The sequence below is a fragment of the Helianthus annuus genome, chromosome 6, assembly GCF_002127325.2.
Source record: "Helianthus annuus cultivar XRQ/B chromosome 6, HanXRQr2.0-SUNRISE, whole genome shotgun sequence".
NCBI lineage: Eukaryota > Viridiplantae > Streptophyta > Magnoliopsida > Asterales > Asteraceae > Helianthus > Helianthus annuus.
Window position 1 is genome coordinate 78,613,292 of NC_035438.2, and position 14,810 is coordinate 78,628,101.

Here is a 14,810-nt window from a genome sequence, read left to right on the forward strand (position 1 = left end):
TTTTTGTTACCATATAGCCTAGGAATTTTCCTGCTTTAACACCAAAGTGACACTTGGAAGGATTTAGTTTCATATTAAATTTATCAAGGATATCGAGTGCTTCCTCCAAGTCTCTAAGGGATCCTCAGCTTTTTTGGACTTAACCACCATGTCATCTATGTAGACCTCCATAGTGTGTCCAATTTGCTCCTTAAACATCATATTGACTAGCCTTTGATAAGTAGCACCTGCATTTCTTTGTCCGAATGGCATAGCAATATAACAATATATACCAGTTGGGGTCATAAAGGCTGTATCCTCTTGATCAGATGGTTCCATCTGAATTTGTTGAAATCCAGATGAAGCATCCATAAAAGTCAACAACACATGACCCGCGGTAGTATCCACCGTGGAGTCAATGTGGGGTAATGGGAAAGGATCCTTGGGACATGCCTTGTTTAAATCAGTAAAATTGACACATACCCTCCACTTTCCATTTTTCTTTTGAACAACAACCACATTGGCTAACCATCTTGGATACTTAACCTCTCTAATCATACCTGCTCGGAGTAATTTGTCTACCTCTTCCTGGATAATAGCATTCCTTTCAGGTGCAAACTTCCTCGTCTTTTGGTGGATTGGCTTGAATGACTTATCAATGCCAAGTTTATGAGTAATTATATCTTTAGATATACCTGTCATGTCTTCATGCTTCCAGGCAAAGGTAGTTTTTCTCCTCTTGAGGAAGGATACCAAATCCTTTTCAATATTACCAAGGATCCCTGATCCTATGTAGATCTTGGATTCAGGATCATGAGGATCCATAAGGATTTTTTTCACATCCTGCTCTCTTGCCTCCAAGACATCTCTTGAAGGATACTTTAATTGCTATTGCTCCTTTGGTCTTGAGGTTGGTTTCATTGATGATGTGTAGCAATTCTTAGCTTCTTGTTGATCACTCTCAATTTTCACCACTCCCCATGGACTAGGAAGCTTCACACATTGATGATAGGTAGATGGAACTGCCTTCATGTCATGTATCCATGGCCTGCCAAGGATAACATTACAATAGGATAAGCAATCTATAACACAAAATTTTTGATAAGAATGAAGTCCTTCAATATAGATGGGGAGTTTGATGTCCCCTAATGTGTTCTTGGTTTCTCCACTGAATCCCACAAGAACTGAGGATCTTGGCACAATATCCGATTCAGGGATGTTCATCTTCTTGAGGACATCAAGCTGAATGATGTTTACTGAGCTTCCTCCATCTATCAGGATCCTGCGAACAAAGTGGTTAGATATAAATAAAGTAATAACAAGACCATCACGATCATTCTCATCAAAAGTAATAGCTTTATCCTTGGTAACAGTGGAAGTTCGAATGGGTCTATCCCCATTATCCATCTTGGTTTCCTTTGCATATCTCTTGGCTGCTGAAAAGGAAGTACCACAAATGTCTGATCCACCTGATATGAAGTTTATAACTTGTGCATCTGCCGGAAGGACAGAAGCTCTTTCTGGGATCTTCTCAGGATCCTGGATCCTTGACTTTTTTCTTCCCAAAAGTTCCTTCAAGTGCCCCTTGCTTAACAAGTAACCAATTTCTTTTCTAAGGGCAATACACTCTTCAGTGAGATGCCTGAAATCCTCATGATATGCACACCATTTGGACTTGTCTTTTGTTGTGGCTGGTTTATCACTTTTCCTTGGCCATCTTGCTTTCTCACCTAGATTCTGCGTTGCAAGAATTAGTTCATTGTTATCAACAGAAAAACAGTACTCAGAAATTGGAGGGTAATCCTCATCATCCTCTTCTTGTTCTACTGCATGCACATTCTGGTTATCAGACTTGTTGTAGAACTTGAACTTGTTGTTCTTGAAGTAGGATCCTTGCTTTTCCTGCTTCGAGGATCCTGCCAGTCTTTCTTGGATCCTTTTATCATCCTCTAATCGATGAATCTAAGGGCCCTGGTTCTCACTTCATCAAGATTCCTTCAAGGGGTCATGACAAGATCATCATAGAATAATGAATCCATAAGTAAACCCATTTTAAAGGCTTCTACAGCCGTAGCAATATCCAAATTAGGAATGTCCAAGGATTCTTTACTAAACTAAGTGATATAATCTCTAAGTGATTCATTTTGACCTTGTGTTACCCTATATAGATCACTAGTTAATCGTTCAAATTTTCTACTACATGAGAATTGACTATTAAACAGGTTAACTAGATTAGCAAATGAAGTAATAGAGTAAGGGGGAAGACTTAGCAGCCATTTAAGAGCTGATCCTGTAAGAGTGGATCCGAAACCCTTGCATAGATATGCTTCTTTTAACCACTCAGGAATTGGATTGATCTCCATCCTTTCTCTGTATTGAGCCACATGCTCCTCTGGGTCCGTTGAACCATCATATAACTTCATGGTTGGTATCTGGAACCTTTTTGGAATTTCTGCATCACAAAGGGGTGGTGCAAAACGGGATATCCTGTGGCTACCATCTGCGACTTCAGCAATGGGCTTAACCACTCCTGGGACACTGGATATCATATCCTTCAGCTTCTGTAATTCCCAAACCATAGCCTGATTGATACCTGTATCCTGCATAGAGCCATGGTTATTGTTATAAGAATTATTAAAAGTGTCACCTCCCGGAGGATTCAAGTTTGGAATTCCGGATGTGAATCCATATTGGCGGGATTCTGGTATGACAGAAGGACCAAAGAAGCAATGGTCTGCATTGGATTGAAGTCTCCTTGATGAACATCTGAACTTCCAGGTTGCATACTTCTTAAGGATCCTTGATCTTGAAAGATGTTGGATCCCTGATGTGTTGTAAATGGGGGTCTTGGAGGATAATCCATGGATCCGAAAACCTGCGATGAGGATCCTTGAGGCTGAAAGGAGGATCCTTGAACCTGACAGAATCCTTGAACCTGAGAGGATCCTTGAACCTGAGAGGATCCTTGAGCTGGCTGTGTCCCCATGTACCCTCCTGAACTGGTGAAGGATCCCTGATGCTGGAAGAAGGATCCCTGATGCTGAACAAAGGATCCTGATGGTTGAAAGTAGGATCCTAGAGCCTGAGTCATTATCGATGACCCATAATGCATCCCTGTTAATCCACCCAGGTATTGAACATCCAGAGCTGCTGAATGCTGGGAGGTTATAACCGGAGTGTCGAAATTCAGCGATCTCTTCTGTTTCTTGATATCACCAATCTCCTTGAGGATCCTTTCATTGGTTTTATCCTGCTCTTGTATGTGGTCCTTCATCTGCAAAATCAAAGTAAAAAGATCACTGGTAGTAGGACTAGAAGAAACATAAGAAGTTGGTGGTTTTGAAAAAATGGGGCTTGGTCTCTTTGCAGCATTTTCAGCATTCTTCTGAGATCCAGAAGTTGGTGGAGGCAAAGGTGAAACGCCATGTGAAGAACTGATTTCCGGCATTGAATTTGAAGTGCTCTTTGCTGAAGAAGCCATCTGGTTGGTTGTAATGAACCGAAATGATTGCCAAGACAAAAATTTCTCAGGAATGAAGCACCAATTGCCCCACGGTGGGCGCCAAACTATTTTTGGTCAAAAATCAAGCAAGGATAATGCAACCAAATCTTTATTGTGAGGGATGATGTTTGAACTAATGTATGAATAACTTGCAAATGTAATGAACAATTGACACAAGGATTTATACGAGGAAAAAGCCCTTGATCAAGAGTTGATCTCCGGCATAAAAAACCTCGGGTGATGGAAACTACCGATCACCAACTAAGATTAAATAAAAGATTGTTACAACTCGGGATGATAACAAGCTTGTTACAAGGATCACTAGTGTGCGATGTGCAAAAAATGTATGAAAACGCCAAGTAAACTGTTGAGAGCTATTGAGAACTATTTCGAGAGTGTGTGTTTGCTAAAATTAGCCAAGTGTTCTGTTGGGATTGAACCCTATCAGAGGAACAAATAATTAAAGCCAAAACTGGATCAGAGCAGTGGATCCAGAATAAGCAGATGTCTACATACAAGTCTCTCCCCTTGAAAGTGATTACAACAACTGATGACCTCCTATCTGCTGATCTTGCAAAGTGCTGACCTACAACTGCTGGTCAAGTAAAAGATCTGATGGAAGACTAAAGTCCTGCTGATTCAATCTACTGCTTTGAGTCAAGCACTGCTGATCCGGACAAGTGCTGCTGGGTTCACAGCAGTAGAAGGTTGCAGCAGCTGTTCTAAAGTTTGTTTTGTAATAGAATGTATTAGCAGTAGTTAACACAAGCAGTGTCTGTATAGATCAGAGGTTAGAGTTTGTTAGGAGGTTAGATGTCACTTTCATGGTGACGTCAGCTAAGATGCTCAGTAGTTTGCAAGTGCCTATAAATAGTTCAGTACTTTGTACTATTCTATTAGCTCTTTTGCATCATTCGTCTTCTTTGCACGAACAAACAATTGAGCTCTGGCTGAGGGGGAGTTTGCATTCATTCATCAATCATTGTAATCGGTGTTGAAATAAATTCAATCTTTCGGTTCATTGTGTAAAGATGTTTGATCAAAGTATTACTCTCGTTTGATTGTATGCAAAGTTTGTTTTCATCTTAATTCCGCTGCACACTCATTCACTTTCATCTTAATTTCAAACACAAAATACAATCAAAATCAAACTCAGATCCTAACAATTGGTATCAGAGCCCGGACAGTCAAATTCGATCTAACAATCAATTTGACATAACAGTTCAGCTCAAAAAATCATTGATACCAAGGGATGGTTGCATTCAGTTGAAAAAACAGGGTAACGAGTGAATCATGATCAAAATGGTTATTCAGAAACTCTGTATATAACCAAGATGTCATATTACACACAAATCTCACACAACAAGTGTTATCATGCACATGTAACTCATAGTTTTCAGATCTGTAAAATATCTGGTAAATTATGGGTTCATTCGATACTTTCCAAAATTGATTTCAATTGTTGTTTTGATATTTGTGATGTTTAGTCAAAATCTCTCATGTGCTCAAAGGCAGGTTGAAAACCTTCAAAAGGACCAAATCAACCGTGTCTAAAACACTTTGAGAATATAAGGTGTCAAAACAGTCCTAATCATAAGTAATTTGAGATCTGTAATAAAACATGCTCAAATATGGTCAGATCTCTCAAAACATTGCTTCAAAGTGATTATGGACAAAGTATGTTCAAAATATAACCTCCTAGTGAGTATTTCTGAATATATGAATAAAAAGGGTAAAAAGGGAAAAGGAAAATGAACAAATCTCAAAGTGTGGCTATCTCAAATCTTTTGAAATCAAAAGAAAAGAGCATAAGCATAAAACACTTTTGAGGTTATAGTTAGGTCATCAGTGGTCATCATGCAACTGTGTGCATTCATCAAAACAGAAATTGAATAGGTAACAATGGCATCTCCAGTGATTGTGCTTAAAAGGAACTTACAATCAATTGACAAGAAAATGACCCAAACAGTGGTCAAAATAACTTGAGAATAATATGATCATGAATTTACTTGAAAAACTGTCGGATCCTTCTGATTATCTTCAAAACATCCTTTAATTTTTTAGGTGTTTTCCTTTAAATAAAACCAGATACATTTTATTTTTTATAGAATATATTTTGTTCTTTTACTCATTTTTGATAGTAAAAGTTCATCTTTGGTCAGGATGTAATTTCCTTATTTTTGTGTGAAATTACTATCCCTAAAACTGGTCAAAAGGAAATGACACACATATCAAGGTCATGTTAAGCTCAAGTTTGGTAGTCACAGGTCAAAAATTGATTGCAAATTAATTCTGAACTACTGAGACACTCATGCTCTAGTTCAAGTAATTAGACACAAAATGAGTGGTATTAGTAGAAAAGTTTTCATCATCTGGGATGCTAAACCACTGTCTGAAATAATAGACAGATGGCAGAACCTTGAACAAAATTTCTGAAGATAACTGCTGGCAATTTAATCTTGATAATTTACATCTAAAATGTATTTTGTTAAGAATAGCATCTCTAGTGCTCAACAGATGTTAGACAAGATACTGTGCTTTCACAAAGCAAAATCAAGTTCTACATCTGAACAAGCAGATGCTAACATTGTTTGTCAAAAGTTGAAACACTGCTGCACTATCAGTTGTTGAAACAATTTTATTTTCTACCACTGTTGTTCCTAAAATGCTGTTGTGCCTCAACATCTGTTCTCAAAAAGTCTGCCCACTACTGAAAGGCAACCTCTGTTCTCTCATTTCTTGATAACCTCTGTTGTTCAAAAGCAGTGTCTTATCCACTGATATGCTATCCACTGATAGTGAAAATCATCCACTGCTTCCTTACCACTGCCTTCATCAGTTGCTTTCATCAAAGTACTGTCCTTCATTTTCACCAGGAGTTGTCACGTGGACAGTACATAGCAGTCAGACCTTTTGTAACGGCTGTCACGTCAGCATTCACTCTCTTCCCTATAAAATCCCCCACTCACCACCAAAACAGGGTTTTACTGTCGAATTGAATTCTTAAAAATTCTCTTCTCAAAGCAGTTTTCTTCTCATCTCTCATAATTTCCTTCGATCATCCGTTTCAAAAATGATAAAATCGAAGCCATCTGCAAAACCCACATCAAAATCATCATCAAAAACAGTCTCTAAAAAGGCAACCTCCACTGAAATTCCATTTAAATCATCTCACAATCTCTTGGGTCTTCTCACAAAACCAGGAACCACCAATGTTTTCGATTCCATTATTACCATCATGGCAAAATCAAAGTACAAAACTTTGTTCACCGCCGATGCACCAATCTATTTGGCGACCCAAAGGGAGTTTTGGAAGAATGCAACCCTTGAAAAACAAGGAGACATTGCAACCACCATTCACTCTTCTATAAAGGGTAAAGCTGTCCAAATCACACCACAATCCATCTCCGAGTCTTTCAACTCGATGATCAGGCAGGTAAAACTTCCTTCACTAAAAACGAGTTGCACATTGACTTCATTGAAAGAGGGTATGAAGCCACAATGATGTAGAAACTTACCTTAGAAAAAGGTTATTTTCCTCCTGCAACCAGATTCCTATTTCATACCCTCCTACTATGTGTTTCAAACAAAACCACTTCTTTTAATGAGATCCCTATAAAGATTCAAAATCTAGGATATGCAATTCTTCAAGGAGAAAATTTTAACTATTCTCGGGAAATCTTTAAAGATTTGGTTAATAATGTTGAAACCAAATCATTCTTACTGTTTCCAAGGTTTTTAAGTTACTATTTTGAAAAGAAATTCAGTAAGGATGATTTAGCTTTAATAAACCAAGGTGAGATTACTGAAATAAACAGCCTAACATCTGAAACTTTTTCACGAATGTTAGCACCTTGCAAAACACAAGCAGGGGTGCCTGAGCAAAATTTAGCAGCTACCACTGCTCCTCAGGTATCTGCTGCTGAGCCTACTGCTCTAGGTGATCAAAGCAGCAGACCAACTGTTTTGAAACCCACACCTACCAATCCCAAAAGGCTATACAAAAAGAAAAATAAAAAACCCCCAAACCAATCAAAACGGCATCTCTGGAGGATGAGATACCAGAGTTAATGCCTGTGACAACACAAATGTCACAAGAAACCACTACTACTTCTTCCTCACAGCAGTTGGTACAAATATCTCAACCCATAACCATAACTCCTCCTGCTTCTTCACAAAAAGAACAGGTTGTACACAAAGGGCCACCACATTATGATGCTCTGGATACACTCGTTTCCATCATCCACAGCTCAATGCCCGGGGCAAATCCGCTTTCTACACCCACCATCACATCCACAATTCCACCAAAAACACAACTTCTGTTGGATGCAATTGATTTGAACAAGGCATTACCCAGTCCTTCTCAATCACCTGTTAATGAGAATATGCCTCAACAAATGACTGAACCTGCTGTATCATTCATTGCTAACCCACCAACACAACCTGAGGAGGTTACACCCATTGAGTTACAAGTAACTCTTTGTGGTAATCCAAGTGAAGCAGCCACTACAACTGTTGAACCCACTGGTTTACAGTTGGACAGTGGTTACATCAACAAGTCTTCCTTGGAGGCAATTCCTTTTATAGCACCTCTGCCAACCACCAATGGATTTATTTATCCTACTGGCAACATCAAAAGATTGTCAAGTGATGAAGGAAGAAGACCCCAGTACCAAGAAAAAGGGGCATCAGTGGTTAATGTTTGGAGTAAACTCCTTACTTCAACCACTGATAAAACCGCTGTTAGTGGGAAATCAGATGATCCCATTAAGTTGGGTGATGGTTTGAAGTACCAGAAATTGACGGCTCGTGTTGAAAAACTTGATAACTCTGTTGCAGAACTCAAAGATATGCTACAACAGTTGTTACAAGTACAAAAGGTACAATCCACTGCTGTTCCATCTCCAACACCTGCTCCACAACAGGCATCTGCTACCAAAGAGCTCTGGAATCCATTTCAACCTTTTCTCCATCAACAAGCAAAAATAGTAGATCAGCAACATGAAAAACATGTTCAACAGCTGCGAAGTGCCATGGAGTCAAGGTTCAAAAACACCCAGGCGGATCTAAAGGCTCTCAAATCTCAGATCCTGCACACCACTGGCAGTGCTCCTGCACCAGTTTTCTTCATTGATAAACTTCCCGAAGATAATGCCAAAAAGGGGGAGAAAATTCAGGAATGGAGAAGAAAGGGAGTAGAGGATGGCCTCTACATTGCACTAGAAAATTCAAATATGACCAAACAGATCCCTCTGCCAGATGGAAGCAAGAAAATTGATGTGACCACAAATGCACTTGCAGAAGCAGTTGCATGTGTAAAAAGGGATAGAGAGGCCAAAAAGAAAGCCAGGGTTGATTATCCGGATCAGGGTACTTCAGGGTCAAGAGATGATGAAAATCTTATTGATGAAAAGAAGAAGCCTACAAGAAGAATCAGGCTACCCAAATCCCTTCCAACCAGACGTTCAAAGTCTGCTCCAAAACCACCACCTAAAACAGCTGTTGTAACTCCTGCTGTATCCACTACTGTTGGTACATCAGTGGTTTCAACATCTGCTCCCATTTCAACACACACCACTTCAACACAAACTACATCCACTGCCTTACCACCATCACCACCAAAAACAAAATCTCCTCTTGCCAAAAGGCAGAAGACAGCAGCTGTTATAACATCTGCTGTAAAGACAACAGTGGTTGGAACACCAGTTGTTTCAACAACTGTTAGTCTATCACAAACCACTACCACTACAACCACCATTCCATCCAAAACATCATCAGTCCCTCCTCAAATAGAGAGGAGAAGGCTAATTCTTAAAGATGATGTCACTTCACCATCCCAAACTTCTTCAAAATCTTTAGCTCTTGTCACAATACCAAAACCAATTCCTCTTTCTTCAGTTCCAATGCACAAGCCCTTACCTCCTGCAGGTGTTCAATTTCCTCTTGAACTAGAAGCTGTTAGAGAAGAAATAAAATCTTTTTATTATGAGGATGACCCTGCCAAAAGGAGTTTGCCATCAATAAAAGGATATCCCTGGCCTAAAAATGTTGATGAGTACTTGAAAATCAAGGACAAGCAAGCAGAGGATATCTCAAAGAAAAACACTCAAGGGAAGTCTGACAAAGAAATTTCTAGAAACTATCAATATCTGCTCACACAAGTCAGCTCCCTTGAACGATTTGCAAAAAATGTCAGTCAACAAATTTCAGAAAGAGCAACTGAAACTTTGAAGAAAGACTACATTGAAAGCATCATGGCTCACAAGAAGTACAAAGGAGAGAGATACATGTACAAAGAGTGGACTGTTCCTGAGCTTGAAGATGAAGCAGCAAGAATTCAAGACATGATAAAAAGGAAAGTCACTCACACTCCTCCTGACTGGGCAAAGTTTAGAAAGAATGTACCTGACAAACAGGTAGAACTGAAAAGAATGAGAGAAGAACTGGTTGCTGCTGAATATGGTAACAAAAGACAAATTGCAAGATGGAAAGAAGATGTGGTCAGGACAACCTACAAAAGGTTGGAGGAATTAAGAAAGAAAGATCCAAAAGTTCCTCAAAAACCTGACTATCCTGAAGCAGCGGTTTCAAAAAGACCATCAAAGCTGCAAATCAGGAGAGCCACTGCTCCAACTGGTAATGCCATCTATAAAAGAAGGATACACAAATAGTTGAGAGATGAAACCATCCAAGAGATGATAGAAGGAGATGACCTTGTAAAAGAAGGCATAAAGAAAATGATCATAGAATCTCTTGGCTTGGGTCAAACTGCAAACACTGCTCAGCCAGTGATGAATAGGCCAGCCTCACCAAATACTTCTGCAAATAAGCATCTCCCAAGAAACCCACCAGGCTCAAAAATACAAAAGTGGGAAACTGATAAACAGACCTGCGTATTGACTTTGCTCAGGTCTGGTGGAGAAGTGGAGAAAATATCAAGGGAACAAGCTCTTGGCCTGAGTCTTGAAGATTTGCAGGATCTCCTTGATCTTCCACTTAGCAGGGATGATGAAGACACAGATGCCCTTGAATTTGAACTACAATTTAAAGGCCAGATAAGGGAGCTGTTAATGAGGCAATAAAATGTCCACAATAATGAAGAGTTTTGGCATTATCTGTTCCAGGGGGAGATTGTTGGGATTGAACCCTATCAGAGGAACAAATAATTAAAGCCAAAACTGGATCAGAGCAGTGGATCCAGAATAAGCAGATGTTTACATGCAAGTCTCTCCCCTTGAAAGTGATTACAACAACTGATGACCTCCTATCTGCTGATCTTGCAAAGTGCTGACCTACAACTGCTGCTCAAGTAAAAGATCTGATGGAAGACTAAAGTCCTGCTGATTCAATCTACTGCTTTGAGTCAAGCACTGCTGATCCGGACAAGTGCTGCTGGGTTCACAGCAGTAGAAGGTTGCAGCAGCTGTTCTAAAGTCTGTTTTGTAATAGAATATATTAGCAGTAGTTAACACAAGCAGTGTCTGTATAGATCAGAGGTTAGAGTTTGTTAGGAGGTTAGATGTCACTTTCATGGTGACGTCAGCTAAGATGCTCAGTAGTTTGCAAGTGCCTATAAATAGTTCAGTACTTTGTACTGTTCTATTAGCTCTTTTGCATCATTCGTCTTCTTTGCACGAACAAACAACTGAGCTCTGGCTGAGGGGGAGTTTGCATTCATTCATCAATCATTGTAATCGTTGTTGAAATAAATTCAATCTTTCGGTTCATTGTGTAAAGATGTTTGATCAAAGTATTACTCTCGTTTGATTGTATGCAAAGTTTGTTTTCATCTTAATTCTGCTGCACACTCATTCACTTTCATCTTAATTTCAAACACAAAATACAATCAAAATCAAACTCAGATCCTAACATGTTCTAACTCAAGCTTGTTATCCCCTTTTAAATTAGAAATAACTAAACTAACTAACTATCCGCTAAATGTGCAAGCTTCCCATGATCTCCACAACGTTCACAAAGCCAAGCACGTGCGGAATATTGAAGGCATATTCCCCAAGAATATTGGCAAGACCAACTCCAAGGTGTATACTCCTACAAAACATATTTATACATAATGAAGACAACCGTTAGTATAAGGAAAACAATAAGGATCCTGAATCCTGATCCTGCAATGTCTTCTGAGGATCCTTAATTCAAATAGAATTGAGCATCAGTGATCCTGACAGTATTTGAGGATCCATGATCCTTAGGATTGGAAAATCCTCCCCTAACAATTACCATGGGTGGCCCACCCATGGATTTTCCTCTAATTATTTAATAGATCATGTTTATATCTTTAGAAACACATTGACCATAAGTTAAGAACATGTTGGAGATTTCTTGTTATAAACCTCTAGTGAGTTCACAACTTCATTTTACAAACTAAAGACCACTCAACTCTCTCTCCCTCTTCCTTACCTACGACATTCTTATATACTCGAAGAACCAAGCTGACCATGAGAAACACCTTCGCTGTATTCTCAAGCTGCTACATCAGGAGAAACTCTATGCCAAATTCTCTAAGTGCGAATTCTGGCTGCGAGCAGTCCAATTTCTAGGACACGTTGTCAGCGAGCGTGGTATCCAGGTGGATCCCGCTAAAGTAGAGGCTGTCACGAATTGGCAAGAGCCAAAGACGCCTACTGAGATTCGTAGTATCCTGGGGTTAGCAGGATACTACAGGCGATTCATTGAAAAATTTTCAAGGATTGCTGCACCCTTAACTTCCTTGACCAAGAAGAAGGAAAAGTTTGTTTGGGGTCCTAAGCAGCAAGAGTCCTTTGATATTTTAAAGCAAAAGCTAAGCAACGCCCCTGTGTTGACATTACCGGATGGTACCGAGGAGTTCGTAGTTTACTGCGACGCATCACACACTGGCATGGGGTGTGTGCTCATGCAAAAAGGCAAAGTTATTGCCTATGCTTCAAGACAGTTAAAGGTGTACGAGAAGAATTACACCACCCATGACTTGGAGCTGGGTGCCATTGTGTTCGCACTAAAACTGTGGAGGCATTACCTGTATGGTATCAAGTTTGTGATCTATTCGGATCACAAGAGCCTTCAACATCTGTTTAATTAGAAGGAGCAAAATATGAGGCAACACCGTTGGATGGAAACTTTAAATGATTATGATTGTGAGATCAGATGTCATCCCGGCAAGGCGAATGTAGTCGCTGATGCCCTGAGTAGAAAGGAAAGGGTGAAACCCATCCGAATCAATGCCAAGAGCATTGAAGTCAAGAATAATTTGATTGAAAGGATATTAGCTGCACAGCGAGAGGTTGTGTTAGAAGCTAATTATCCTAAGGAAAAGTTAGGAGTAACTGAGGAGCAGTTAACTCTTAGCAAGGACGGAATTTTACGATTGAATGGACGAATATGGGTTCCGATTTATGGAGGACTACGCGATGTTATCCTCCAGGAAGCCCATAGTTCCAAATATTCTGTCCATCCTGGAGCAGATAAAATGTATCAGGATCTAAAGGCAAATTATTGGTGGGTAGGCTTGAAAAGGTCTGTAGCCGCTTATGTAGCAAAATGCTTAACTTGTGCGCAAGTCAAGGCCGAGCATCAAAAGCCATCTGGCTTGCTACAACAGCCTGAACTTCCTGAATGGAAGTGGGAATGTGTAACTATGGATTTTATCACCAAGTTACCCAAGACGGGGAAAGGAAATGACACAATATGGGTTATCGTTGATAGGCTGACTAAATCAGCTCATTTCCTACCCATCAAGGAGACTTATAGCTCCGACATGTTAGCCCAGTTATACGTTGATAAGATTGTAGCTCCGACATGTTAGCCCAGTTATCAAGGAGCTTCCAGCAATCTTTGGGCACGTTTGAATTTTAGTACGGCTTACCATCCTCAGACAGACGGTCAGAGTGAGCGTACTATTCAAACGTTAGAAGACATGCTACGTGCATGTGCTATCGATTTGGGTGGTAGTTGGGATAAGAACCTACTCCTAATCGAATTCTCCTACAACAATAGCTACCGTACCAGCATTAAGGCTGCGCCTTTCGAGGCATTATACAGTAGAAAGTGTAGATCGCCTGTTTGTTGGGCGGAAGTTGGAGATGTCCAATTGTCTGGACCAGAGATAGTTTTTGAAACGACGGACAAGATTATCCAGATTCGAGACCGTCTCAAAGCTGCCCGAGATAGGCAGAAGAGTTACGCGGATCCAAAGCATAAAGATTTTCACTTCGAAGTGGGTGAAAAAGTGTTACTTAAAGTATCACCCTGGAAGGGGGTGATGCGTTTCGGTAAGAAAGGCAAACTAAGCCCGAGATACATAGGACCTTTCGAGGTTATCGAACGGGTCGGGTCAGTTGCCTATAAGCTAAACTTACCGGAGGAGCTCAATGGAATTCATAATGTGTTCCACATCTGCAATTTAAAGAAGTGCTTCGCTGATGAATCATTGGTGATCCCACACACAGATGTGCATATAGATGAGAGCTTAAAATTTGTGGAAAAACCTTTGTCGATTGAAGATCGACAGGTGAAGAAGCTTCAAAGGAAGCATGTACCTATAGTAAAGGTCAAGTGGGATGCCCGTAGAGGTCCCGAATTCACGTGGAAATCGGGGTGTGACAGGTTGGTATCAGAGCCAACACTGAGCGAATTAAACACTAGCCTTTTGTGTTTAATCTCAGTTACACAATTGCACATACTTGAGTCTAGACAAGAACATAGGACAAATTCGAATTTGTTATTCCAGTTTGTCTTTTTATTGTTTATTGTTATTTAAAGTTTTAAAAGCAGGAAAAATGCCACCTGCAATCAGACGAGGAAGAGGAGGAAGAGGCAGAGGGACGATCATTACTCACCATGATCACGAAGCTGGACCTTCGAACACGCGAGCTCCTTCCAGTACATGGAGTGAAGAACCATAGAGACGAAGAAACCTTTTTGAACCTGCGAGACATTCTACCTCGCATAGCTCAACACCCTCATACCGCCATTCCTTTGGACCAGACTCGGAAAATAATCCCAATAACCCTCAACCATCCTTTTTACAGCAATCTGCATCGCACTGTGCTTTTGATGATCCCACTCCTTACTTCAGAGGTTAGTTTAACCCAGCAGATTACATTCAGGAACCTGCAGGCTTTGTCCCATTAGGACCACAGGATCACTTCTCAGAAGATCACATGGATGAGGACACAGATCCCGTAGAACCTGCTCGTGGTACACCCACACATCCTATCGAGATCTCTGATGGATCTTCTTTTCATGGCACACTTATCAAGGGCCAGATAGTTTTCAAGCGCTGTTCAACCAGCACGAGTGGTACTTCACACCCTCCCATCAGACATCGCAACAC